General features: G+C 42.3%; 1 protein-coding gene across 2 annotated transcripts in view; it reads right to left on the bottom strand.

The window, feature by feature from the left end:
* The window catches only part of rab27b (RAB27B, member RAS oncogene family), a 65,786-nt gene extending 61,989 nt beyond the window's left edge, over window positions 1–3,797 (bottom strand). Inside the window, exon 1 of one of the 2 annotated variants that reach the window (XM_055661961.1) lies at window positions 3,663–3,797. The gene's annotated coding sequence lies outside the window, so the exon portion shown is untranslated. Of the gene's footprint in view, window positions 1–3,658 lie in introns of both variants that reach the window. The other variant, XM_055662011.1, reaches the window with a different exon arrangement.
* Window positions 3,798–27,338: the final 23,541 nt, after the last annotated feature.

The raw sequence follows: 27,338 nt of genomic DNA, 5'->3' as shown, positions 1-27,338 counted from the left end.
GATGCTATCTGACCTGCTGAGTTACCCCAGCCTTTTGTGTTTATTGACAGTTTCTGGCATTTTCTGTTTCTATTTTTTATTTTCAGTATTGGATTTTGTTTTTCATGTTCGTGTATGCAACCTCCTGGTGCTTCAGTTACATGGGGATTTCTGCAGAACTATGTGCTGCTTGTACCCAGTGCTCTTTTGAAGATTAATGCATTTTTGGCATAGAATAAAGAAGCATTGAACTATGCTAAATCTGGTTTGGCAACTTTGCATACTTGCTCTTTAAAAATGTTCCACCCTCCCTACATAAACATTCCTTCCATTACTTAACCAGAGAACAGCAAGAAATTTAAAAAAAATACTCAGCTCATTATCACATATACACTGAAAGAAAAATACATGTTTCTCTGTAATCGATTCACTCATGACAAGAGTTTACATCCAGTCATTTCCAGATGATCTGCATCACACTATCAATTAACATCAGAAGAGCCCAGATGTAACTTGATAAATGGTAATACCCCCACTGTAAAATATAAGGCAAGGAGAGAAACTAGAAAGCTTCTCAAGAAGTTTACTCTTAGAGAAGCTTCCTTGAATAGAACTTAATTAAATTTCATTAGGGCGGCACGGCGCCAGAGACCCAGGTTCGATCCTGACTATGGGTGCTGTATGCATGGAATTTGTACGTTCTCCTCATGACCTGCATTGGTTTTCTCCCACACTCCAAAGATGTACAGGTTTGCCGGCTAATTGGTTTAGTAAAATTGTAAATTTTCCCTAGTGTAAGTAGGATAGTGTTAGTGTGCGGGTATCGCTGGTCAGCGCGGACTTGGTGGGCCGAAGGGCCTGTTTCTGCGCTGTATCTCTAAACTACACTAAACAAAATGTAAAATAGAGCTTTTGCCCAGGGGAAGGGTTCTGCCCAATACTTTAAAATACATCAATCAACAAAAAAATAAATAAAATAAGGTTATAGTGTCATTGAGTCATACGCTGTGGAAACAGGCCCATCGGCCCAACTTGCCCACATCGACCAACATGTCCCATCTACACTAGTCCTATCTGCCTGCATTTGGCTCGTATCCATCAAAAACTATCCTATGTAGGTACCTGTGTAAATGTTTCTTAAACGTTATATTTAAAAAAAATAATTAATAGGATATGCGCATTGCTGGTAAATACAACATATATGGCCCAGCCTTAATTGCTTGAGGAAATGATTTGTTAGAACATAGAACAGTGTAGTACAGGAACAGGCCCTTTGGCCCATAGTGACTGTGTTGAACTTGGTATTAGTTTTAGATATAGGTTTATTATTGTCACATGTAATAAGATATAGCAAAAAGTTTTTTTTGCATGCCATCCAATCATATCAGATAATACTATACTTAAATACAATCAAGGCAAACTCAAGTACAATTGAAAGACCAAGGGGGGAGATACAGAGTGCAGAATATAGTTCTCAGCATTGTAGCGCATCAGTTCCAGAGACCGCAAAGTCCAATGTCCGCAATGACACAGAGGTGAATCTGACAGTACCCCTAGCTTGTGGATGGGCTGTTCAGTAGCCTGATAACAGAGGAGTAGAAGCTGTTCTTGAGTCTGGCGGTGCATGCTTTCAAGCTTCTTTACCTTCTGGTGGACAGGGGAAGGGAGAAGGAGGAATGGCCAGGGTGGGATAATCTTTTGATTATGTTGGCTGCTTCTCTGAGACAGCATGAAGTATAGATGGAGTTAATGGTGGGAAGTCTGGTCTGTGTGATGGACTGGGCTACAACTACTATTATTTGCTATTTCTTGAGGTTTGAAGCAGAGCTATTCCCATAGCAAGCTTTGATGAAACCCGGGTGCCAGGCTAAACTAATCTCCTCTACCTGCACGTGATCCGAACCCTTCCATTCCTTGCATCTTCATGTGTCCATCTAAAAGCATCTTAAATGTCACTGTTGCATCTGCCTCCACCATCACCAGGTTGTCCCAGGCACTCACCACTGTATGTCAAAAACTAGGCCTTTAAACTTTGCCCTTTTCACCTTAAAGTTCTGGAAAGGCAAAAGCAAAGATCCTAGAGGAGCTCCTCTATAATCTTTGGGCAAAAGGGCAGAACTTTAAGGTGAAAAGGCCAGAATTGGTTATGCATCAAATACAACGCCGTGGGCTGGAGACATAGATAGGCCAGACAAGGCAAACACATCAGATGTGCTTTCCCAAAGGATGTCAATAAACCAAATTAGTTTTATCAGCCTGAAGAAGGGTTTCGGCCCGAAAATTCGCCTATTTCCTTCGCTTATAACAATGCAGGCTGGTTTCTCCAGCATTTTTGGTATTGCCTTTCCCCAAGGAACATTTCTAACAATCCCACCCTCACCACAATCAATCTTTGCCTGTAGTTTTGCATTCACGTTCATCCATATTGTTCGTGAATAAAATAAAGCTGGTCGAAAATTCAAACATAAAGGCTTTCCTCTCACTAAATAGTAACTGGAAACATCTTTGCTGCAGGAGTTCAGATTTCGGCCCTTCGAGGTTTTTTTTTTCATTTTATATAAAAGTAGAATAATTTAGATTGAAACAGATAATACTTTGGATATTTTTTTTAGAATATATACTTTAGTAATTGAATATTATGGAATTTAGAATATACACTGTAGAACATAGCACAAGAACGTGCCCTTCAGCCCACAGTATTTTTACAAACATTTTCCTCTCTCCTTAGGGATTCCCTAAATTGGAGTATTTTCAGTTGCTGCTATTTATCTGCCAGCTTCTACCCTAAATATTCCCTAACATTCTGGGAAGACGCGAGGTGGTGGGCCTGTCCAACCCCGTAATAATTTTGTAAGTTTCTTATAAGAATCCCCTCTCAATATTTGATTCAGAGAGTATTGCCAGGTCCCTCCATCTTTGCATTCACGTACATCCAGTCCTGACATTCGATGATCAGTCTGGTAACCGTACAGATTGCCTCGTACATCTCCCAATATTCCTTTCCTTTACCTCAATAACAATCAACACTCTTCTAAAATAAATAATTAAAGGTGGATTCCTCCACCAGGTCTTTTACTGGATGTAAAATCTACCTTCCCATGAGGAGAAAGTTCCCTAAGTACAAACAGAGTATACAAAGCATTTATATATTCTCAATAGGAAAAAAGGGGATTACAGGAATGAAAGTTATAACAAGAAAAAAGGGAAAATGGCAACTTAGAAAATGCTTGCTTTTAATAACATGGTTGAGTCAACACTTCCTGAGTGAATACTGTGCTTTTTGCATCGTTAAGTAAGCCATATACAAGTTAAGGCCTGTCAAATTTCAGTCCTTTGATTTAGGTTCAGATACTCTCCAGCCTTTCAACACTAAATTACACGGCTTTCAACTAATCCTGGCAGATCACCACTTCAGGCATGGAAGAGTCGCACAGGCACCAACATTATATACAGTGATCAATAAATAGTGTAAACAGGAGTGCAAGCATTCCTGAATTAATAGCTCAGAATAGCAAACAACTCAGTCACTCATATATCACACTGCTACTGTATATTGGTAGAAACATGTTTTACAGAAAACAAATTCAGTTTAATACCCCAGTGAGTGCTAGCACAAAACAAACTGGCCATTCCACCAAAATTATCCACATCCTCGAGGACATATTAGATAAAGACTTACTTACTGCGTCTAGGAACACTCTAGCTCTTTTTCCTGTCACTCTGTAAATGAGAGAATTTAAAAGGCTCCACCTCAGACAGAGAACATTATCCAACTGCACAGCAGGAGGCGTGGCTTGCTACAGCAATTTGAGAAATTCACCCACGGCCAACTTTTTTTTTTAAACAATCTTGAACCTACCTGGGTGGAGAAAGCCAAGTCTTAGCTGAATACTTCTACAAATATTTAGGTAATGTAACTCTTCCTGATCTCAACAAAGCTCTAAAAATAAATTGAGAAACCAAATACCTAGAATGAGTGATTACAACTCTTATCATTTGGAGCACAGAACAAAAAAATTACACACATTTGATAAAAATCAGGAGCAATCAAAGTATTGCCATCACAAAGGGGAGATACCACTTTTCAGTATTTTGCTGTTCTCTCTTTCTTCTTCTCACTGAGATATTTGTTTGACCAAAGGGACTATTTATAGCTGGATGGGAGGTGGGAGTCCGTGGATCACCTTTTGCACTACCATGGATTTTTTTTTTTTTTTTTTGTATTTTGCACGTCTTTTTTTGCACATACAGTAAGCCCTCATTTTAATAGACGCCTTTATAAAGGATGCTTGGGAGGCAACTGCAGATGCTGGTTTACACTAAACATAGACATAAAATGCTGGGGTAACTCAGCGGGACAGGCAGCATCTCTGGAGAGAGGGAATGGGTGACTTTTCTGGCCGAAAACCTTTTTCAGAAGGGTCTCGACCCAAAACGTCACCCATTCCTTCTCTCCAGAAATGCTGCCTGTCCTGCTGATTTACTCCAGCATTTTGTGTCTATCCTTTGTAAAGGATTCTGGTTAAATTGAACGGACCTGCCGACGCCACCCCAGCTCACAAAGTGCACCAGTGAACCGGTAAACCTGTGGAATTCTTTGCCACAGAAGGCTGTGGAGGCCAAGTCAATTGATATTTTTAAGGCAGAGATAGATAGATTCGTGTTTCGTTCGGGTGTCAGAGGTTATGGGGAGTTGGCAGGAGAATGGGGTTTGGAGGGAGGGATAGATCAGCCATGATTGAATGGCAGATTAGACTTGATGGGCCGAATGGCCTAATTCTACTCATATCACTTATGAACCCTTCTTCACCCCTTCTCCCCGTCTTATTTCACTCCTTTCATCAGGAAGTTACAAGAGTTTGAAAACCATGACGACCAGGTTCAAGAATAGCTTCTTCCCAGCAACGTTCTTGAATCCTGCTCAACACTAACTCAAACAAATGTGAGCTTCCGTGGACTCTGCCTTTCGTTGCACTTTTTCATTTGAGGAGGGGAGGGGTTTGCAATATTATGGCAACATAATATGGTTATTTATTTATAGATTTTATTTAGTACATTTTTACCTGTGTGTTTTGCATTCTTGGGCTTGTTAAGCTGCTGTAAGTAGGAGTGTTATTGATCTGTTGTCTGTACATATTACAATAAGCACTCTTAACTCTTGTGTATGTGCCTGCAACGTTACTGCATGCAAGATTTTCATTCTACCTGTAACTCACTGGATTTATGCGTATGGCAATCAGCTCAACTTTACTTGCAGCTCTCACGGTATGCAAAAATACTTTACAGATACTCAAAATTCAGCATTTGTAGTTACTAGCAAATTACAAAGATGTCTATTTAAATTAATAATATTGAACATATTTCAAAAGAATCAAGGAATGACTGAGAAGGGAGAGAAATTCATTAAAGCATTACGACATGGAAGGAAGACCTTCAGGCTACAGTGTCTGTGCCAGTTGGTCATTTCTAGGTTTTTTATTCCCCTCCACTACTCTATTTCCTTCCATTTGCCATATTCATTTGCCTTGTTGTACCTCCACAAGTGGATTACCGCCACTACTGTCAATTAAATTAAATTCCCGCCTTTCTGTGCAACTGATGAGACCATCTGTATTGGTTTAGGTTGAGGCTTATTGTTGTCACGTGTACCAAGGTACAGAGAAAAGCGTTGCTATATAAACAGATCAGATAATGCTATACATAAATATAATCAAGTCATACTCAAGTACAATAGTTAGAGCAAAAGGGGAGTGACAGAGCGTAGAATATAATCCTCAAGTCAAAGTCCAATGTCCGAAATGGGGTAGGGGTGAATCAGACAGTACCCGGGTTTGTGGAGGGACTGTTCAGAAAAGAGAGGGGTAGGAGCTATTCCTGGGTCTGGTGGTGCACACATTCAAGCTTTTACACCTTGTGCATGACGGGGGCAGGGAGAAGGAATGACCAGGTTGGGTCTGGAATGAAGAAGAATGTTTGATGCTGCTCCATGCATGCTCTCCTGAACTGTTGATTGAACTCATTTTATTCACTTTAACATACAGCTATTCTGTTGATTGCCTTAGCGCAGTGGTTCCCAACCTATTTCATCCCATTTACCCCTGGCAACTGTAATAGCACATAACAATGTTATTTCACTTACTTATGAACAACTAATGATGAACAGATACCGAATACCAGAACCAAACACAGTCAGTCAATGAGAAAAGATATGTACAAAAATCCAGACCCAACAAATTTACCCCCTGGGGTTAAATTTACCCCAGGTTGGAAACCCTCACCCTAGCATATCAGCTAACAGATGGAGGATTTCAGATCGGCATACATTTAGACAATAGACAATACGTGCAGGAGTAGGCCATTCGGCCCTTCGAACCAGCACCGCCATTCAATGTGATCATGGCTGATCATCCCCAATCAGTACCCCGTTCCTGCCTGCTCCCCATATCCCCTGACTCTGCTATTTTTAAGAGCCCTATCTTGAAAGCATCCAGAGAACCGGCTTCCACCGCCTTCCCGTGCAGAGAATTTCACATTTGGGGCCATACTAGAGGTGAATGTAGTCTGCCACTGGAGGTGACACAATGCGTTAGAGATTGGTCTCTGTTTCTGCAGAGCAGCACAAGGGATCATTGTTGAGGAACAGAAAAATGTCTTCATCCTCTTTGAGCTAGGAGATCATTCAGACATTTTAATTAAATCATTTTACGCCATTTGATGCCCCCTCCTAACAGATGTAGTAGTGATGTTTATTCCATTATGCTATTTGGTAGGCAGTTCCATGATCGTGACTCGGTGGCAGTGGAGGAATGAATCCAAACAATGTTTAAAGTGGATGTACGGCAGATCAAGCAGGTTGTTTTAACAAATGATTTTGAGTGCCCTAAATGTTGTTGGGGTTGTACTAATCCAGGCAAATGGACTGCAGTTCTATCATGCTTCCAACTTAAACCTTGCACACAATGGGAAGAATTCAAGATTTCAGGAAAGTCTGAAAAGGCATTGGGGGGGGGAGGGAGAAGAAAACTGGAAAATGGATTTGACAGAAAATAAATTAAAGTTGGGGTCCATTACAGGTCTGGATGAGTGAGACCTGAAGCTGCAGGAGAATCAGAGCTAGGGCCTGTTGGCTCATGGCATAAAAAGTGTACAATGTAGGACATGGAGGGAGAACATTTGCAGAAATCAGTGAACTGGGTGTAGGTACCTGAAATCCTGGTTGGGTCTGAAGTGGGAGGTCTGGAAACGGAGCTGGAAGCCACATGGCACAAGGTGGTTTATAATACTGTTCATAAGATATAGGAACAGAATTAGGCCATTCGGCCCATCAGGTCTACTTCGCTATTCGAACCCCATGGTAACGCAGACAAGAGCTGAGGAAACACATGTGGTTGCATCAGCGGGTCCAGGTCAGAACTTGGCCGTAGATCAGGAGAGCGCAGGAATCACAGAACAGCGTGAGAGGGTCTCACGGAAATCTCGTCAGAGGAGAACTTCATCAAAACAGATCTCCCTTGAGGAGATTTTGAAGTGGAGCAGTAAAATGTAGAAACAAGGAACAGCCAATCCTGTTTTACAAAAAAAGACGTAAAGTGCTGAAACTTTCTCTCTCCCCACTCCCAAATGAGTCCCGACTCGAAATGTCACCTAGCCATGCTCTCCAAATACACTGTCTGACCCGCTGAGTTACTCCAACATTATTGAGTTCTTCAGTTCACTATTCAAATCTGACCACTCCGCCATAAGCCTTGTTTTAATGAGGCCTAATGAAGATATAAAAAAAAAACAGCACCTTATCTTTTTTCGAAGCCCTCGGAGTACTTCTTCAGAGCACTTTGCCGCTCTTGGCTTAATAATAAGTTTAAATTTTCTCAATGAATCACAGCAGGATGTTCTGTGACATTGACATGCACATACTGCCAGAGATTATATAAGGAGATGATGAGCGTGGGAGACACTAAATGCTGGAGTTACTCAGCGGGTGAGGCAGCATCTCTGGCGAGAAGGAATGGGCGAAGTTTTGGGTCGAGATCCTTCTTCAGAGTGGTGGAGACTTCTGTACACTCTCTTCCCTCTCATGAGTGAATTTAATTATTAGATTTCTTTATTCAGGCCTTCATGCCTGTGGTTTTCAGCTGCACGTTCCACTTGTTTGAATTAATTTGTGATCCTGGGGCTTGGAATACTGATTCAAAGACATGGGTCAAATCTCTCTGCAGCACAGGGGCGGGTAAGGGAGAGAGTGGGGGGGGGGGGGGGGGGGGGGGGGGTGGGGGGGGGAGAAAAACTAATATTTTGTTGTTTTGTTGCAACAAAAAATATACTGCTTGAGGAACTCGGTGGATCAACCAGGATCTGTGGAGGCAAAGAGATAGTCGACCCTCAAACTGCATCGGATCTCATTTATGCAGAAACAAAAGAACTGCAGTGAAAGGCCAGGATAGAGTGGATGTGGACAGGATGTTTCCACTGGTGGGAGAGTCTAGGACTAGAGGTGATAGCCTCAGAACTTAAGGACATTCCTTCAGGATGGAGAAGAGGGATTTCATTAGTCAGAGGTTGGTGAATCAGTGGAATTCTTTGCCACAGAAGGCTGTGGAGGGTCAAGTCAATGGATATTTGTAAGGCAGAGATAGATAGATTCTTGATTAGTGCGGGTGTTAGGGGTTATGGGGAGAAGTCAGAAGAATGGGGTTGAGTGGGAAAGATAGATCAGCCATGATTGAATGGCGGAGTAGACAATGGGCCAAATGGGGGTGGGAAGTGAGGAGAGGAATAGGTGAGAGTCCAGTTGGGGCACAGTGAAGGGATGGGGGGGGGGGGGGGGGGGGGGGGGGGGGAGAGGTAGGATGGAAAAGAGGATGGAAAAGAGCAAGGGTGGGGATTGAGTGGTTATTTAAAATTGGAGCATTCAATGTTCATACATCTAGATTGTAAGCTACCCAAGCGGAATATATGAAGTGCTGTTCCTCCAGTTTGCGCATGCCCTCCCTCTGGCAAGTAGGGCAGCCTAGGATAGAAACATCAGCGTGCAAATGGGAATGGGAATTATGAAATGTTTAGCAACCGGAGGGGCCAGCTGGTCTTGGCGGACCAAGCGCAGGTGTGCAACCAAATGTTTGGGGAGGTTATGCTTGGTCTCACTTGATGTACTGGAGGCCACATTGGGAACACTGGATGCAGATCTCATTTGTTTTGGTGTTGCAGAGGATGTGGACTTAATTGGCAATGTCACTGTTTATTTTTCGTCCTTAAACTAATAAACGAATCTAAACTAACCAGATCTCAAGCAATGGCAAAACAGAGTACAGGGAGGAGATTGAGAGCTTACTAACATGGTGTTGAGACACCAATTCTTCCTCTATGTCCGCAAGATGGAAAAGCCAGTTATTGACGTCAGGAAACGTGTGGTATGCACGCCCTATTCAACTCCAATGATGCCAAAGTGGAGATTGCACAGAGCTTCACAACTTGGTTTGGCCACAGCTCTGCCCATGATTGCCAGCAATTGCAGAGAGTTGTTGATGTAGCCCAGTACATCAATCTAACCAATCTCCACCACCATCGACTTCATGCTGCCTCGGGAAGCAGCCAAATTAGCAAGGACCATTTGTACCCTGATCACTCCCTATTCTCCCTTCTCCCACTGGGCAGATTGTACAAAAGCTCAAAAGCACGCACCACCAGATTCAGGACCAGCTTCTTCCCCAGCCCACGGTGCAGTCCCAATCTCCCAACCTATTTCATTGTTACCCTTGCACTTTAAAAAAATATCTGTACTTTTCTGTAGGAGTAAAGGGCAAGTAGAAGGTTTAAGGCATAAGGAAGGAGCGATTCATGGAAAATAATGCATGGAAGTTGACGAAGATCACTTTGACCCCAGATCATCCTGTAAGACAATAGACATTTGCAAGTTGGCATTTATGCACGGCAGTGGCTGGGTGCCAGTAAGAAGAGTGTTAGGATAATTATGTACGAAGATGACAAACATGGAAAAGATAATTTTTGTTGAAGGGGTGGTATGACAGGTGCAAAGGTGGATGGTGATTAGTTATGGTTATGACTGAAAAGAAGGTGAATGATGAATTACTTGAATTACTTAAAATGGAAAGTCTTGGAGGTATTTGGCGATTCAAGCTCGTCAGACCAAAGGGCAGCTGAAATGATGAATCTGCATGTTTATTCCTCACAGGCTGCCAGAGAGGGAGAGATTCTGGTCATTGGCACAAGGTTTTGACAAGAGGCATCCAGGGTGGAAACGCTTGTCCATATTAATTTGAAGGAAGAACCTTCTCATCAGTGAGGCACTGTGGTGTAGCGGTAGTGACCCGGGTTCGATCCTGACCACAGGTGCGGTCTGTACGGAGTTTGGACGTTCTCCAGGTGACTACATGGGTTTTCTCCGCGTGCTCCAGTTTCCTCCCACATTCCAAAGATGTACAGGTTAATTGGCTGACAAAATCATAAATTGTCTCTGGTGTTTAGGATAGTACTAGTATACGGGGATTACTGGTCAGCATGGAGTTGGTGGGCCGAAGGGCCTGTTTCTGTGCTGTATCTCTAAACTAAACTAACGTGGCAGAATGTCAAATAAGTAGTTAAAGAGCTAGAAAATAAATGTGTATGGATCCACAATAATGACAGTGCAGATGAAATGTGACGTTATAAATAAAACTGATCTCCTGCTCATGAATGTCAATGCTCAAGATAACTAAGCACACTAGGGGAAAGTGTATCATAGTCATAGAGCATGGAAACAGGCCCTTCAGCCCAACTCGCCCACCAATAATACACTAGTCCCACCTGCCTGCACTTGGCCCAGAACCCTCCAAACTCAAACCTATCCGACCCATTCATTCTAACTCTATTTGGTGGAAAGAAGGGCAATTAAAAACAATAATATGGAGATAGCGCAGAGGAGAAACTCCAGAGTTAGGGTGAAATCTGATAGCTAACTATAAAAGGAATGGAGGGATCTTGTGAGTGACGAAAGAGTGTATCATAAGGAATGCTTTGTAACATTGACAAGAGCAATCTAGGTGTGGAAAGAATGACAGAGTGGATTGATGTGTGTCAACAGGGAGTGGTAAAATTGAAAATAGAAGGTAATGGTGACAACTGTTTGATAAAAAGATGTAGATTGGCCAGAGGGAAGGTCAGACAAAGGAGGTTACTGTGGCAATAACTCTTAACTCTTTTTATTCACTTGTTATGACCCAAGCATTGTCAAGGTCAGCATTGACTGCCCTTCTTTAACTGCCAGTGGTTAGCTGCCACCTTGATCAGCTGCAGTAGTTCTTGTGAAGGAGCTTTCACAGTGCCATTGGGAGGGGGAGCCATGACTTAGAGGCAGCCATGATGAAGGACGGTGGTATATTTCCAAGTCAGGTCGGACTGCAAGTTGGAGGGAAACCTGCAGGTAGTGGAGTCCCCTTGTGTCTGCTGCAAGTGGACTTCTTGTTCATGGAGGTTGTGGGTTTGAGACATGCTGTGTGGGTAGCCTAGGCAACTAGCTGCAGTGCATTTTGGGAAACATCATGGCCAATATACAATGGTGGAGGAGGGATTGAATGTTAGTGCCAATGGATGGGATGCCAATCAAGTGGAATTCCTTGTGGAAACAAAGAGCTGCAGATGTTGGTTTACAAAAGCCTGGCAGGAGAAAGTGTGCTGACTCTATTTGGTGGAAGAAAGGCCAATTAAAAACAATCCCATGGGTTTCTTTGTTTTGGATGATGTTTATTCATGGACTCATTTTTGCAGCTCAGAATCAGGTCTGTGTCAACCAAGCTACCTTCCTGAGCTAGTCTTTTACCTGTGTTTGGTCAATATAGCCACTTGATAGTGCTGTCAGTGTCACATTTCGTCCCTTTGAGTATAGACAGACTGGATTGTTGTGGGAAGGAACTGCAGATGCTGGTTTAAACTGAAGATAGACACAAAATGCTGGAGTAACTCAGCGGGACAGGCAGCATCTCTGGGGAGAAGGAATGGGTGACGTTTCAGGCGGAGACCCTTCTTCAGAGCACTGCCACGCAGCTTTGTGTCATCTGCAAATTTGCTAATGTTACTTTTAATCCCTTCATCCAAATCAATGTATATTGTAAATAGCTGCGTCCCAACACCAAGTCTTGCGGTACCCCACTAGTCACTGCCTGCCATTCTGAAAGGAGCCCGTTAATCCCTACTCTTTGTTTCCTTTTTTTTTTTTTTTTTTTTTTTTTTTTTTTTTTTTTTTTAACACATATATCTTGATACATTTTTTATACCGCTTCATTTTTTTTTTTTTTAGAGCTTTAAGAAAAAAAGTAGAAGTTAGGAAAGTAAAGAAAGTGCAAGAGAATCGTGCAGTGCGAGAGTGTAAGGAAAAGAAAGCCCCTTAGGAAAGAAGTTAGAGAAGGAAGTAAAGTGAGAAAATAGACCCTAGAAAGAAAAGAAGGAGAAAGTAGAAACAATCGCTCTATTATAACATTAAACTCCGCAGAGAGGGGACTACCAACCAAGTCTGTTTTTGTTATTTTACCTCCCGTTACCAGGTCCTGATTCCGCTTATTTATATATTTGGTTTTTTTTTAGATTACTATTGCACCTCATACTTGTAATAGGTCCAGAAACATAGACCACGTCTTTTGAAATTGGTCTGCTTTACCTGCTAGGAGGAATCTCATCTCTTCCAGGTGTAATGTTTCAAACATATTTGATATCCACATTTTTATTGTTGGTGTCGGCGCATTTTTCCAGAATTTAAGTATAAGCTTTTTTCCCCATTATTAGCCCGTAATTAAATAAATTCTTCTGAAACACGTTTAATTCAGGGTTATCTTCCGATATTCCGAAGATAATCCATTCTGGTTTTGGTACCAGTTTTATTTTGATCAATTTTGAAAAAATATCAAATATTTCATACCAGAATTTTTGGATTTTTGTACAAAAAACAAAAGAGTGCGCTATGGTAGCTTCTTGACATAGGCATTTATCACAGATTGGTGAAACATTAGGGAAGATTTTATTTAATTTAGTTTTTGAATAATATAATCTATGTAATGTTTTAAATTGGATGAGCGTATGCCGTACGTTGATCGAACATTTATGCACCTGTAGTAAATGATTATCCCAGGTCCCTTTTGAGATTTTTATAGCTAATTCTTGTTCCCAATCTTTTCTAATTCCATCTGTTGTGGGTATTTCTATGTTTAAAATGATGTTATATAAGTACGATATTAAATTAGCTGATTCCGCCTTGGTCTTCATTGCTTCATCCAATAAGTCGGAAGCCATATTATGATAGTCTTTTGTGTATTTTTTCAAATAATCACAGATTTGAAGATATTTAAAATATTGGTTATTTTTCAAATTATATTTCAGTTGTAGTTGTTGAAATGACAGTAAATTCCCTAATTCATACAGATCTTCGAGCGTTTTAATTCCCATTCTTTCCCATTGTATAAATGATTTGTCTATGATGATGGTTTAAACGATGGATTATTGACTATTGGTATTAAAAGAGATAGGTTTCTTAATTTTAGAGTCTGTTTTATTTGTTTCCATGTTCTTATTGTGTTATGTATAATTGGATTTTTATTATAATTTTTATTATTCAAATTTGTTGGTGAGAGGATGATCGCTCCTATATTACTCGGGGAGCAGTCCCCTTTTTCCATTACCATCCAGTCCGCCTGCTGTGCAGAATTGTCCAGCAGGTGAATCATATTTTTAATATTTACTGCCCAGTTATAATACATAAAATTAGGGAGCGCTAGACCCCCCAGCTCTTTTCGTTTATTAAGGTGTGCTATTTGTATTCTATGGGATTTATAATCCCATATAAAATTTGTAATGTCTGAGTCCAATTATTTGAAAAACTTTTTTGGGAGGTATATAGGTATTGATTGAAATAGGTATAGAATTTGTGGTAAGAAAACCATTTTAATAGCATTTATTCTGCCTATTAAGGACATCGGAAGTGTTTTCCAGAATTTAATCAGATTATTCAATTTCTTAAGTAAAGGATTATAATTGGCTTTAAACATATCCTGGTAATTTCTAGTAATTTCAATTCCCAAATATTTGAATTTTTCTGTGGCTATTTTAAAGGGAAATTTCCGAAGCTGTGTTGAGTCTTTTGGTTTTATCGACATAATTTCACTTTTGTTCCAATTTATTCTATATCCTGAAAAGGATCCAAAGTCCTCTATTAAGTTTAATATGTTTGGTATACTAATTTGTGGTTTTGTGATGTACAGTAGTACATCATCGGCATATAGGGATATTTTATTTTTTGAGTATTTTGTATTATAACCATAAATATCCGGATGAGTTCTTATTTTTTCAGCAAGGGGTTCAATTATCAAAGCAAATAACAGCGGTGATAATGAGCATCCTTGTCTATTGCCCCTTGATAGTTCAAATTTCGAGGATAAGATATTATTAGTTAATATTCTAGCCGTAGGTTTGTTATATAATAGTTTTATCCATGCGATAAAGTTTTCTCCCAATTGGAATTTTTGCAATACTTTAATCATATAATCCCATTCTACTTGATCAAACGCTTTTTCTGCATCCAGTGAGATAATAGATAACTCTTGGTCGTGAGGTTTATGTGAGTGCATTATGTTAAGCAAACGTCTCAAATTATTAAATGAATGTCTCTTAGGTATAAATCCTGTTTGATCTCTATTTATTAATCTACTAACGTACCTGCTTAATCTACTGGCTAGTGTTTTCGCTATTATTTTTTGATCCGTATTTAACAAAGCAATAGCTCTATATGAACCTGGTTCTTCTATGTTTTTATCTTTTTTAAGTATTAATGTGATCGTTGATTCTGCTAATGTTTCGGGTAAGCTTTGCTCTTTAAAAGCGTGTGTATACATTTTCTGTAATCGTGGGGTAACTATATCATAAAAGGCTTTATAGAATTCACTACTGAATCCATCTGGTCCTGGTGTTTTACCATTCTTTAGTGTTTTTATTGTGTCTTCTATCTCCTTAGAAGTAATTATTGCTCCCAGTTCCTCTTGTTCCCTCAATTCTAATTTTGGAAGGTTACAATCTTCCAGAAATTCTGAGATTTTATTATTATCTATTGACGTTTTAGATGTATATAAATTTTCGTAGAATTGAGCAAATCTTTTATTGATATCCTTGGGTAGTGTTAATAATTCCCCACTATCTGATTTAATCTTTAGTATTGCATTCTCTTTTTCCCGTTTTTTCAACTGGCGTGCTAAGAGTTTGTGGGGTTTGTCCCCGAATTCAAAGTGTTCTTGTTTTGTAACTTGGAATAATGTTATAACTTTCTCTGACAATAATTTATTCAGCTTGAATTTCAATAATAGGATTTTATTATGTTTATCCATAGTTGGATCTTTAGCATTATCTATATCTAATTGTTTTATTTGTTTTTCTAAATGTCTTTGTTCTTTCTTATTCTTTTTATTTTGGTAAGCTTGAAATGAAATAATGACTCCTCTAATAAATGCTTTAAAGGATTCCCATAATAGCGTGGGGGATATATCTGGTGTATCATTTATCTCAAAGAATAAGTCCATCTGTTTTTTTAGATATATACTCCCTTGTGGGTCTTTTAAAAGTTGCGAATTAAACCTCCAGAACGATTTATTCATGGACATTCCTTCTAATTTTAAAACAAAGGTTAAAGGAGAGTGATCTGAAATCGCATTAATGTGGTATTTAGGATTCATAGTGTGTGTAATTAATTTTGTATCCACAAGAAAATAATCTATCCGTGAATATGTTTTATGCACCGTTGAATAGAATGAGTAGTCCCTTCCCGTCGGATTTGCAATCCTCCATACATCTGATATATTTGTGTTTTCCATATATGTATGTAAGAGTTCACTGGTTTTAGATTTCATATTACCTTTTTGTTTTTGCATCGATTTATCTAAATAAGGGTCTAAAACACAGTTGAAGTCCCCTCCGATTATAACATTTTGATAATTAAATTCGGCAATTTTATTCAGAATTTTAGTAAAAAATTGAGGGTTATCAAAATTCGGCGCATATATATTTACCAGCGTAATTGGCATATTATTGATCTCTCCTGCTACTATAAGATATCTCCCTTCCTTATCTGAAATAGTATTCTTTGATTTAAATGGGATTCCTTTACGGATAATAATTGCAGTGCCTCTAGATTTAGAAGTGAATGAAGAGTGAAATGTTTGGCCTATCCAGTTAGCCCTCAATCTCTTTGTTTCCTATCTGCCAACCAATTTTCTATCCATGTCAGCACTCTACCATGTGCCCTAATTTTGCCCACTAATCTCCTATGTGGAACCTTATCATAGGCTTTCTGAAAGTCCAGGTACATTACATCCACTGGCTCTCCCTTGTCCATTTTCCTAATTACATCCTTAAAAAATTCCAGAAGATTAGTCAAGCATGATTTTCTCAGCGGAAATCCATGCTGTTACTGCTATCCAAATGTGCCACTGTTTCATCATTTATAATTGGTTCCAGCATCTTCCCCACCACTGATGTCGGGCTCACTGGTCTATAATTCCCTGTTTTCTCTCTCCAGCCTTTCTTAAAAAGTGGGATAACATTAGCTAACCTCCAATCCACAGGAACTGATCCTGAATCTATAGAACATTGGAAAATGATCATCAATGCGTCCACGATTTTTAGAGCCACTTCCTTAAGTACGCTGGAATGCAGACCATCAGGCTCTGGGGATTTATCAGCCTTCAGTCCCATCGGTTTACCCAACACCATTTCCTGACAAATGTGAATTTCCTTTAGTTCCTCCATCACCCTAGGTCCTCTGGCCAAAAGTACATCTGGGAGATTTGTTCTGTCTTCACTAAGGCAGACTGAAACAAAGTACCTGTTCAACTTGTCTGCCATTTCCTTCTTCTCCATCATAAGTACTGTGGATAGGGTGAGCTGTTTTAAATACCTGGGAGTCCACATCTCTGAGGACATGACATGGACATCACACGCCGCAGCACTCGTGAGTAAGGCAAGGCAGCGCCTTTACCACCTCAGGCAATTGAGGAAATTCAGAGTGTCTACGAGGATCCTCCAGTGCTTTTACTCAGCGGCTGTGGAAAGCATCTTGTCCGGAAATATTACAAACTGGTTTGGGAATTGGTCTGCCCAGGACAAGAAGGCTCTGCAGAGAGTAGTGCGTTCAGCCGAACGCACTATGGGAACTTCACTCGCCCTCCTGCAGGAACTATACATCAGGAGGTGCAACTCCAGAGCCAATAAAATCATGGGAGACCCCTTCCACCCCTGCAACGGACTGTTCCAGCTGCTACGTTCAGGCAAATGCCTTCGTTGCCATGCAGTGAGAATGGAGAGGATGAGAAGGAGTTTCTTCCCAGAGGCCATTCGGACTATAAACTCCTATCTCACCAGGGACTAACTTTACTGAACCACTCGACTGCTTTTTTTTTTTAAATTGCTGTTTTTTTCCCTTTTTCCTTCCACCCACAATATTTAATATGTGAAAGAATATGTGATTCTGTTCCATTCTGTTTGTAGTTTGTTTGGTTGTTTGTTTGTTTATCTTTTTGCACAAAGTCCGCGAGCATTGCCACTTTTCATTTCACTGCACATCTCATATGTGTATGTGACGAATAAACTTGACTTGACTTGACTAAATTCACCTGTTTCTGTCTTCAAGGGTCCAACTTTGGTCTTAAATAATGTTTTCCTCTTCACATACCTAAAGAGGCTTTTATTATCCTCCCTTATATTCTTAGTTAGCTTACCTTCATACCTCAGCTTTTCTCCCCGTATTGCCTTTTTAGTTATCTTCTGTTGCTCTTTAAACGTTTCCCAATCCTCTGGCTTCTGGCTCATCTTTGCTATGTTATACTTCTCTTTTATTTTTATACTGGTCTTGACTTCCCTTGTCCGCCACAGTCACCTCTTACTCCCCTTAGAATCTTTCTTCCTCTTTGGAATGAACTGATCCTGCACCTTCTGTATTATTTCCTAACGAACGCCAGATCCCTCGCTAACAAGATGGATGAACTGAGGCTACAGACTGCAACTAACAACGTCGTGAAGGACAGCAGTATCCTGTTGATCACGGAGACCTGGCTTCATTCTTTCATTCCGGACTCTGCTATCGAGCTAGCAGGCTACACAGCACAGCGTCATGACAGGACAAGAGACTCTGGTAAGAGCAGAGGTGGAGGGCTCTGTGTGTACGTGAACAACACCTGGTGTACAAACACAGTGATTGTGGACAGTCACTGCTCCCCGAACCTGGAGTATGTGACTGTTAAATGCAGGCCCATTTATCTCCCTAGAGAGTTTACTGTTGTCATGATAACTGCTGTGTACATACCACCGGATGCTAATGCTAACTCGGCTATCGGTCATTTGTATGGTAGCATTAGCAGTCAACAGAGCATATATCCTGACGGTGTTCACATCATAGCAGGGGACTTTAATCACGCGGACTTGAAGAAAATGCTGCCCAAATTCTACCAGCATGTTAAATGTGCTACAAGAGGAGCTAACACACTGGACAAGGTCTACTCCAACATCAAGCTGGGCTACAGGGCTAGACCACTACCACACCTGGGCCAGTCTGACCATATGTCCCTGCTCTTAATTCCTGCATATGCCCCCCTCAGGAAAACCGCTCCTACTATTACAAAGACCATCACAACCTGGCCTGATGGTGCTTCTCAGCAGCTGCAGGGCTGTTTCGACAGGACCAACTGGGATGTGTTTGAACACCGGGACCTGGAGGTGTTCACAGACAGTGTACTGTGTTACATTAAAAACTGCATGGACACGGTCACAGTGGACAAACGCATCCGGGTCTACCCCAACCAGAAGCCCTGGATGACCCGGGAGGTCCAGCGGCTGTTGAAAGAGAGGAACACCGCTTTTAGGTCTGGCGATAGGGCTTTATACAGCACGGCTCGAGCTAACCTGAAGAGAGGCATCAGAGAGGCCAAATCAAACTACAGGAGGAAGATAGAGGACCACCTGGACAGTAATAACAGCAGGCAGGTGTGGCAGGGGATCCAGTATCTCACCAACTATAAGACCAACCTTGGAGCTGTTGAAGGTGACGCCTCGCTGGCAGAGGAGCTGAACCACTTCTTTGCTCGCTTTGAAGTGGAGCCACCCGAGACAGCCACATCACAGCACATGGTCCACAGCAGCCTAACCCTCAAGATAGAGGAGCATGAGGTGAGGCGCACTCTGCGGGCCATCAATCCAAGGAAGGCTACTGGACCTGACGGCGTCTCTGGACGCGTGTTGAAGGACTGCGCAGACCAGCTGGCTGGAGTCTGGACGAGGATTTTTAACCAGTCTCTGGCCCAGTCCACTGTTCCACCCTGTCTGAAGTTCTCCACCATAGTCCCCTTGCCCAAAAAAACCAACATCTCCAGCCTCAACGACTACCGGCCAGTCGCACTCACACCAGTGGTGATGAAGTGTTTTGAAAAACTGGTCTGGGGTCATATCACATCACTCCTGCCCCGAAGCTTTGACCCCCACCAGTTTGTGTACAGAGCAAATAGATCTACAGAGGACGCTGTAGCCACAGCTCTCCATGCTGCACTGTCTCACCTGGAGCAGCGGGGGAGCTACGTGCGGATGCTCTTTGTGGACTACAGCTCTGCTTTTAATACCATCCTTCCCCACAAACTGGTGGACAAACTGGGGGACTTGGGACTTCCACACTCCACCTGCATGTGGATAAATAGCTTCCTATCGGGTCGCAGCCAGAGAGTCAGAGTGGGCCATCATACATCCACGGCCCTCAGCCTCAGTACCGGCTCTCCACAGGGCTGCGTACTGAGCCCCCTCCTCTACACCATCTACACACATGACTGCACCCCCGCCCACCACAGCAACACCATTGTCAAATTTGCGGATGACACTACGGTGGTGGGACTCATCTCCGGGGGGGACGAGTACGCCTACCGGGATGAGGCGGAGCAGCTGACAGTGTGGTGTGAAGAAAATAACCTGCTCCTCAACACCTTAAAGACAAAGGAATTAATAATAGACTTTAGGAAGAATAAAACGGACATGGTACCATTGACTATCAGAGGGGACTGTGTGGAGAGGGTGGCGGATTTCCGCTTCCTGGGAATCCATATTGAGGAGGACCTGACGTGGAGCGTGAACACCACTGCGCTGCTGAAAAAGGTCCAGCAGAGACTGCACTTCCTGAGGGTGCTCAGGAAGAATAACATCACTCAGAGACTGCTGCTGTCCTTTTATCGGTGCTCCATTGAGAGCATACTAACATACTGTGTATGCGTGTGGTACACCAGCTGCACAGCGGCTCAGAGGAAAGCGCTCCAGAGGGCCATTGACAACGCCCAGAGGATTGTCGGCTGCCCTCTCCTTACCTTGGAGGACTTACACAGTTCCCGCTGCACCAAAAAATCCCAGAGTATTATAAAGGACATTTCCCACCCCGGACACTCCTTGTTTGAACTGTTGCCGTCAGGCAGACGGTACAGATCTACAAGGACAAGGACGAACAGACTAAAAAACAGTTTTTACCCCACTGCTATAAAAGCACTAAATGTAGCCGCCAAGGAACGCAGGGGCGATACATACTAAGGGAATGTGGTACACTGTGAAATCGACAAAAGGATGGAGGGTTGGGTGTGTATGCGTGCTATTTTCGTGATATTTATTTTAGTTGTTTATCTTTTAATATTTTATCTTGTATGTATCATTAGCTTTTAGAAATGTTTGAATGGTGCGCTGACTGGCTGACATTTTTAAATTTCATTGTACATGGTTCATGTTACAATGACAATAAAGAAACTATTCTATTCTATTCTATTCTATTCCAGAAATACCTGCCATTGTTGTTTCACTGTCATCCCTGCTAGGGTATCTTTCCAGTCAACTTTGGCCAGCACCTCCCTCATGGCTCCATAGTCCCCTTTGCGCAACTGTATTAATGACACCTCCGATTTTCCCTTCTTCTGAAATTGTAGATTAAAACATATTATGGTCATTAGCAAGGGACTGAATTTTATTCCTTACCAACAGAGCTACCCGCCCCCTCTGCCCACCAGTCTGACTTTTCGATAGGAGGTGTACCCCTGAATATTCATTTCCCAGCTCTGGTCCTCTTGCAGCCATGTCTCTGTGAGTTTGCAGCCTCTTGCAGCCATGCCTCAGCAAGTTACAAGAACAGCATGCAAAACATGATTACACTTTACAGCCTGGGTGGTGCATGTGACTCACTGTCAAAGGAATTGGGAGTTCTCAAAGTATTTGGTTTTAAACAAGCAGCTTACTTATAACAACGTGATTCAACTGAGAGATCAAGTTTAAGATACCATCTATTTTTTCAAGGATAACTCCAAGTAAACTAAATTGGATCGGTTATGTAAAGTTTTTCAATTCTGTCAGTGCATGTGTTAAACTGGATTATTTTCCCCTCGATCTTTCCTCAGTAAATATACTGAACCAACACACCGTTCTTGCTTCAACAAGTTTATTCGTCACCCCGGAGGCTTACTCTTGGAACTCTGGAGTTCCAAGTGTTCCTCAGAGCAAGTGATTTACAATAGACATAGTACAAGTATATAAATAATCGCAAGCAGAAGCAATTTGACGCGCTTCCATGGTCCTCCAATCATATCATGACACGCTATGTGTGTGAAGGCAAAGGTCAGATTCTTCAAGACAATTGGCTCGCAAGCGCATGATCTCATTGATCCCAGGTCAATTCGTCCCTTCCCACCCAAACCACCCCCTCCCCTGGTACTTGCCCTTGCAACCGCAGGAAATGCTACACTTGTCTCTTTACCTCCCCCCTTGACTCTATCCAAGGACCCAAGCAGTCTTTCTAGGTGAGGCAGAGGTTCACCTGCACCTCCTTCAACCTCATCTATTGCATCTGCTGTTCCAGGTGTCAGCTGCTCTACATCGGTGAGACCAAACACAGGCTTGTTGATCGCTTCGCCCAACCACTCCGCTCAGTTCGCAATAACCAACCTGATCTCCCGGTGGCTCAGCACTTCAACTCCACCTCCCATTCCGAATCCGTCCTTTCTGGCCTGGGCCTCCTCCAGGATCATGAGTCCCACCGCAAATTGGAGGAACAGCACCTCATATTTCGCTTGGATAGTTTACACCCCAGTGGTATGAACATTGACTTTTCCAATTTCAGGTAGTCCTTGCTTTCTCCCTCCTTCCCTTTCCAGATCTCCCACAGCCTATTGTCTCCGCCTCTTCCTTTCTTTTCCCCGCCTCCCCCACATACATCAGTCTGAAGAAGGGTCTTGACCCAAAACGTCGCCTATTCCTATGCCCCATAGATGCTGCCTCACCCGTTGAGTTTCTCCAGCTTTTTTGTCTACCTTCGATTTTTCCAGCATCTGCAGTTTTTTTACTTAATCATTATCACCAATGATCAGGTTAAATGACTCAAACAATTGAATTGCACATTGTCACCAATGATCAGGTTCCTCAAAATGAGTGACTAACTTCGTCATCACAGCTGCAACAGACCCCAGCGTTTTTCCACTCATCGCTGCAATTTTCCACTAACTTACACATCAAAAACCAAACTCGTCACATGCGCCACCCAATTTCAACTAATTTACAGTTATCTGTAAATAATGCAAGTCCTGTTCAACCCTTGACTTACTGCAATTGACAAAACATCACAAGATGGCATTCCTGCAGGGATTCTGATGATCTCTCAGTATTCAATTACTAGGAATTTGGAAGAAACTCCAGAATGTTTATGTTTATCCTTTTTCCAAAAGGGTTGGACCATTTTCCACTGTACAGCAGAAAATAAGAACAAATTCAGAGAGAAAATGTGAGTAGCAATTAGACCAACTGACAGTTTCAATCAATGCCTTTATACTGCAATCGGAAAGGCATGAAGCAATAAAATGTCCAAGTTGATTTAGCATTAGTAATATCTAGGTAAACTGGTCAACCCAGGAGGCAGCACAAGGAATGAGATGGGTGGGTCATAAAACATTGCTCAGTTTCCAACTAGAGTAAAGGGGAAGGGGTGGGAGGATAAAGGAGATTACACGACCACGCATCTAACATAAACTATGCTTAAAACTAGTATTGGCAGAAATATAAAGAGTTTTAAAACACTAACACCTGTTCCATTCAAACTTGGTTTCCAAATGAGAGTTCTTGTGCGCCCAAAATTAACCTGATACTTGCAAAGTATTGTTGGTGACCCAAGCCTCTGCAGTAGAGACACAACATCAAGCTTATGATGCAGAAGTGAAAGTGCTATCAGTGGAGGCAGAACTGACACATCAACCAATTTGTTGTCATAGAAATCAATTAGCGTTTGTTACTGCAATTAAAATCCAGGTCTACCACTGATTTTCATGCATCCTTGGTTCCACAGCTTTTCTGGATGATCCGTTTTGCCGGACCCTCAGAGGTCACAGCCTGGGGCAGGAGGAGGAGGGGGAGGAGGAGGGGGATACTGGCCCGTAAATTCAGCTGCGGAAGTTGGCTATGGGAACGGATCTGGCAGCTCTGGCCATGGCTGTGGAGGCAAATTCAGTGGATATATTTAAGGCGGAGGTAGATTTTTGATTTATACAAGTGTCAGAGGTTATGTGGAGGAGGCAGGAGAATGGGGTTAGGATGGAGAGATAGATCAGCCATGATTAGAAACATAGAAAATAGATGCAGGAGGAGGCTATTCGGCCCTTCGAGCCAGCACCGCCATTCATTGTGATCATGGCTGATTGACCCCAATCAATAACCCGTGCCTGCCTTCTCCCCATATCCCTGGGGATTGAATGGCGGAGTAGACTTGATGGGCCGAATGGCCTAATTCTACTCCTGTCACATGATCTTATGATGTATTGTCTTTCCACTGACTGGTGGGGGGGGGGATTAAACCCACCGATCGGCACGAAAGTCCTGATGAGGTTGAGATCGGCCACAGCACCCGTTCCAAATGCCACATTTTCCGAAGGACTTCCTCGGGAGGGGGGGTAGTAGGGGGGGGAAGGGGGGGGTTGTGTCTGGATTGGGGGGGGGGGTGGGGGGCAGACCACCAGTTGCCGGAATATCGGTGGTGGACCTGTAACACATTACATTAAAGTAACAAACTATATATTCGATCCCATATATGGCAAGTGGGAGTTTTATTTAAATCCTGGGAGGAGATACAAAATAACTATGTTGATAACTATAATGCCTGATCAGTGCTTAGATTAAAGAGTATTTCATGTCTTGAACAGAAAACCAAACCAAACAAAACTGCTAGAGCAATTCAGTCGGTTAGGCAGCATCTGTGGTAGGAGACACAAAGATCTGCAGATGCTGGAATCTTGAGCGAAAAATAAAAGTCTTGGGGTATCACAGTGGATGTCAGCATCTGTAAAGAGAATGGGCAGTCGGGTCGGGAGTCTACAAGACTTTTTTTGCTCTAGATTACAACATCTAATGTTTCTTGCATCTTTCTTTCATACCTTAGCAGTTATGGACTTTAAGGCTAAAATCCACAACTTTCGAATTCTGCTTCTTAGTAGGAAGCAGAATTTAGAGAAAACGTTATTTAAGAAGACAGTAATTGCCCATCTGAACCAACTTAGTACCTACATAGTACTTACCCACAGTACCGTGCCCCATTATGGGAAGGATGTGGAGCCTTGTTAAGGATGTAGAGGTGGTTTACTGGAATGATGACTGGATTTGGGGCGTATTAGCTACAGGGTTGGTTAAACAGACTTTAAAAAAACTTTAAGGTGGTACATTGGCACAATAGTAGAGTTCCTGCCTTGCAGCGCCAGAGACCCCGGTTCAATCCTGACTGCTGCCTGTATGGAGTTTGTATATTCTTCCTGCGAATGCTTCCTCCCTCATCCCAAAGACATGCAGGCTTAAAGGTTAGATGGGTAGTGTGTAAGATGGAACTAGTGTACATGTGATCCACCTGTTTCCATGCTGTATCTCTAAACTAAACTTGGATTGCTTTGGCTGCAAAACCAGAGGTTGGGGGGAGACCCGATAGAAGTACATAAATTGATGAGAATTAACAGGATGGAAAAGTCAAATCCCAGTGGGCATAGCTTTAAGGTCAGTGGGACAAAAATTTAAAGGAGATGTGTGGGGCATTTTTTTTCCACACAGAGGGCAGTGAATGCCCGGGAGTGGTGTTTGAGGCAGATACGATAATGGCATCTAATAATTTTTTGGATAAGCACATGGATATGCAGGGACTGGAGAGATATGGACTGAGTTCAGGCAGATAAGAGTTGGCCTTGGCATCATGTTCGGTACAGACATTGTGGGCCGAAGGGCCTGTTCTTGGGCTGTATTATTCCATTTTATATGTTCTTAGTCATTCGATGGGCAATTGCTGGTTTCTTAAATAATCTTTTCTCTAAATCATTGTAATTTCTTTACTGTGGTATTCTTTGAAAGTGCCTTTAATATTTTCCAAAATATCTGGCATTCCAGTCAGGTTAATTGCTGGAATGCCTTTAAAAAATATGTTCGTTTGGTTCTTGTCAAACAGGCCCAAATTTGCATAAAGGTTATAAGGTACAGAGTTCAGCAAATGTAAACAATGCACTATTAAGTAAAACTTCCCCATTACGATCAGCGCCTTTGACACTCCTCACCCACCCATTCCTGGTCACTTTCATCTTGACTGTAAGGTATTCTGACCTTCCTTGTTGTGATCTTCCCACCTTCACTCATTCTTTAGTGGCAGACTGAATAATTGAATTGAATATTATTAGCCAAGTATGTATACAGACAAGGAATTTACATTGGCGCTTTGGATAATAACACCAAATACAGTAGACAATTAAAAATAAAACATTATAATTTAAACATGTGAAGAATGAAATAAAATACCAGAGCAAAAGGAGGCTACAGACTTTTGATTGTTAAGTAGAGCTACTGCTCATGGGGAAAAAAAGCTGTTTTTATGTCTGGCTGTGGCGGTTTTGAAAGCCCGTGTCGCCTCCCAGAGGCGAAGAAGTACTTCAAAAAATTTGTGGCCCGGGTGAGATGTGATCTTACCCGCTCGCTTCCTGGCCCTTGCAGTGTATAGTTATCAATGGAGGGAAGGTTGCAGCCAACAAACTTCTCGACTGATTGAACGATTTGCTGCAACCCCTGGATGTAATGCTTGGTGGCTGATTTGAACCAGATCATGATGGAGAAGGTGAGGACAGACTCTAAGATAACCGTATAGAATTGGACCATCATTGCCTGTGGCAGATTGTGCTTTCTCAGCTGCTGCAGGAAGTACATCCTCTGTTGGGTCTTTTTGACTGTGGAGTCAATGGTGGCCTCCCATTTAAGATCTCTGGAGATGATGGTTCCAAGGAACTTAAATGACTCCACTGTAGATTTTTGATTTATACGAGTGTCAGAGGTTATGTGGAGAAGGCAGGAGAATGGGGTTAGGATGGAGAGATAGATCAGCCATGATTAGAAACATAGAAAATAGGTGCAGGAGGAGGCCATTCGGCCCTTCGAGCCAGCACCGCCATTCATTGTGATCATGGCTGATCGTCCCCAATCAATAACCCGTGCCTGCCTTCTCCCCATATCCCTGGGGATTGAATGGTGGAGTAGACTTGATGGGCCGAATGGCCTAATTCTACTCCTGTCACATGATCTTATGATGTATTGTCTTTCCACTGACTGGATGAGGTTGAGGGGAGACATGATAGAAGTATATAAAATGATGGGGGTATAGATAGAGTGGTCAGTCAGATCTATTTCCCCAGGATGGAAATATGAAATTCTAGAGGGCAAAGTTTTAAGGTGAGAAAGTCAAAATTTAAAGGAGATAAGCAGAAGAAGTTTTAAAGGAGTTTTTTTTGCACACAAAGGCTGGCAAGTGCGTGGAACATGGTGTCAGGGGTAGTGTTATGGGCAGATACGATAGTAGGATTTAAGAAACGTTTGCAGTGACTAGTGGGGTGCCACAAGGCTCGGTGCTGAGACCCCAGTTGTTTACAACATATATTAATGATTTAGACAAGGGTATTAAAACTAACAAAAATTTAATAAAAGAGAGACCAAGCGGAAACTTGGGCGATCGTTTCGCCGAACACCTCCGCTCGGGCCGCAATAACCAAGCTGACCTCCCGGTGGCTCAGCACTTCAACTCCCCCTCCCACTCCGTCTCCGACCTCTCTGTCCTGGGTCTCCTCCATGGCCACAGCGAGCAGCACCGGAAATTGGAGGAACAGCACCTCATATTCCGTTTGGGGAGTCTGCACCCCGGGGGCATGAACATCGAATTCTCCTAATTTTGTTAGTCCTTGCTGTCTCCTCCCCTTCCTCAGTCCCCTGCTGTCTCCTCCCAGAAGGCCAGCCTTCGGGCTCCTCCTCCTTTTTCCTTTCTTGCCCCCGCCCATATT

Source organism: Leucoraja erinacea, chromosome 1 (assembly GCF_028641065.1).
Source record: "Leucoraja erinacea ecotype New England chromosome 1, Leri_hhj_1, whole genome shotgun sequence".
Lineage (NCBI taxonomy): Eukaryota > Metazoa > Chordata > Chondrichthyes > Rajiformes > Rajidae > Leucoraja > Leucoraja erinaceus.
Note: the sequence above shows the minus strand (reverse complement) of the source record. Positions and strands in the feature narration are given on the sequence as shown.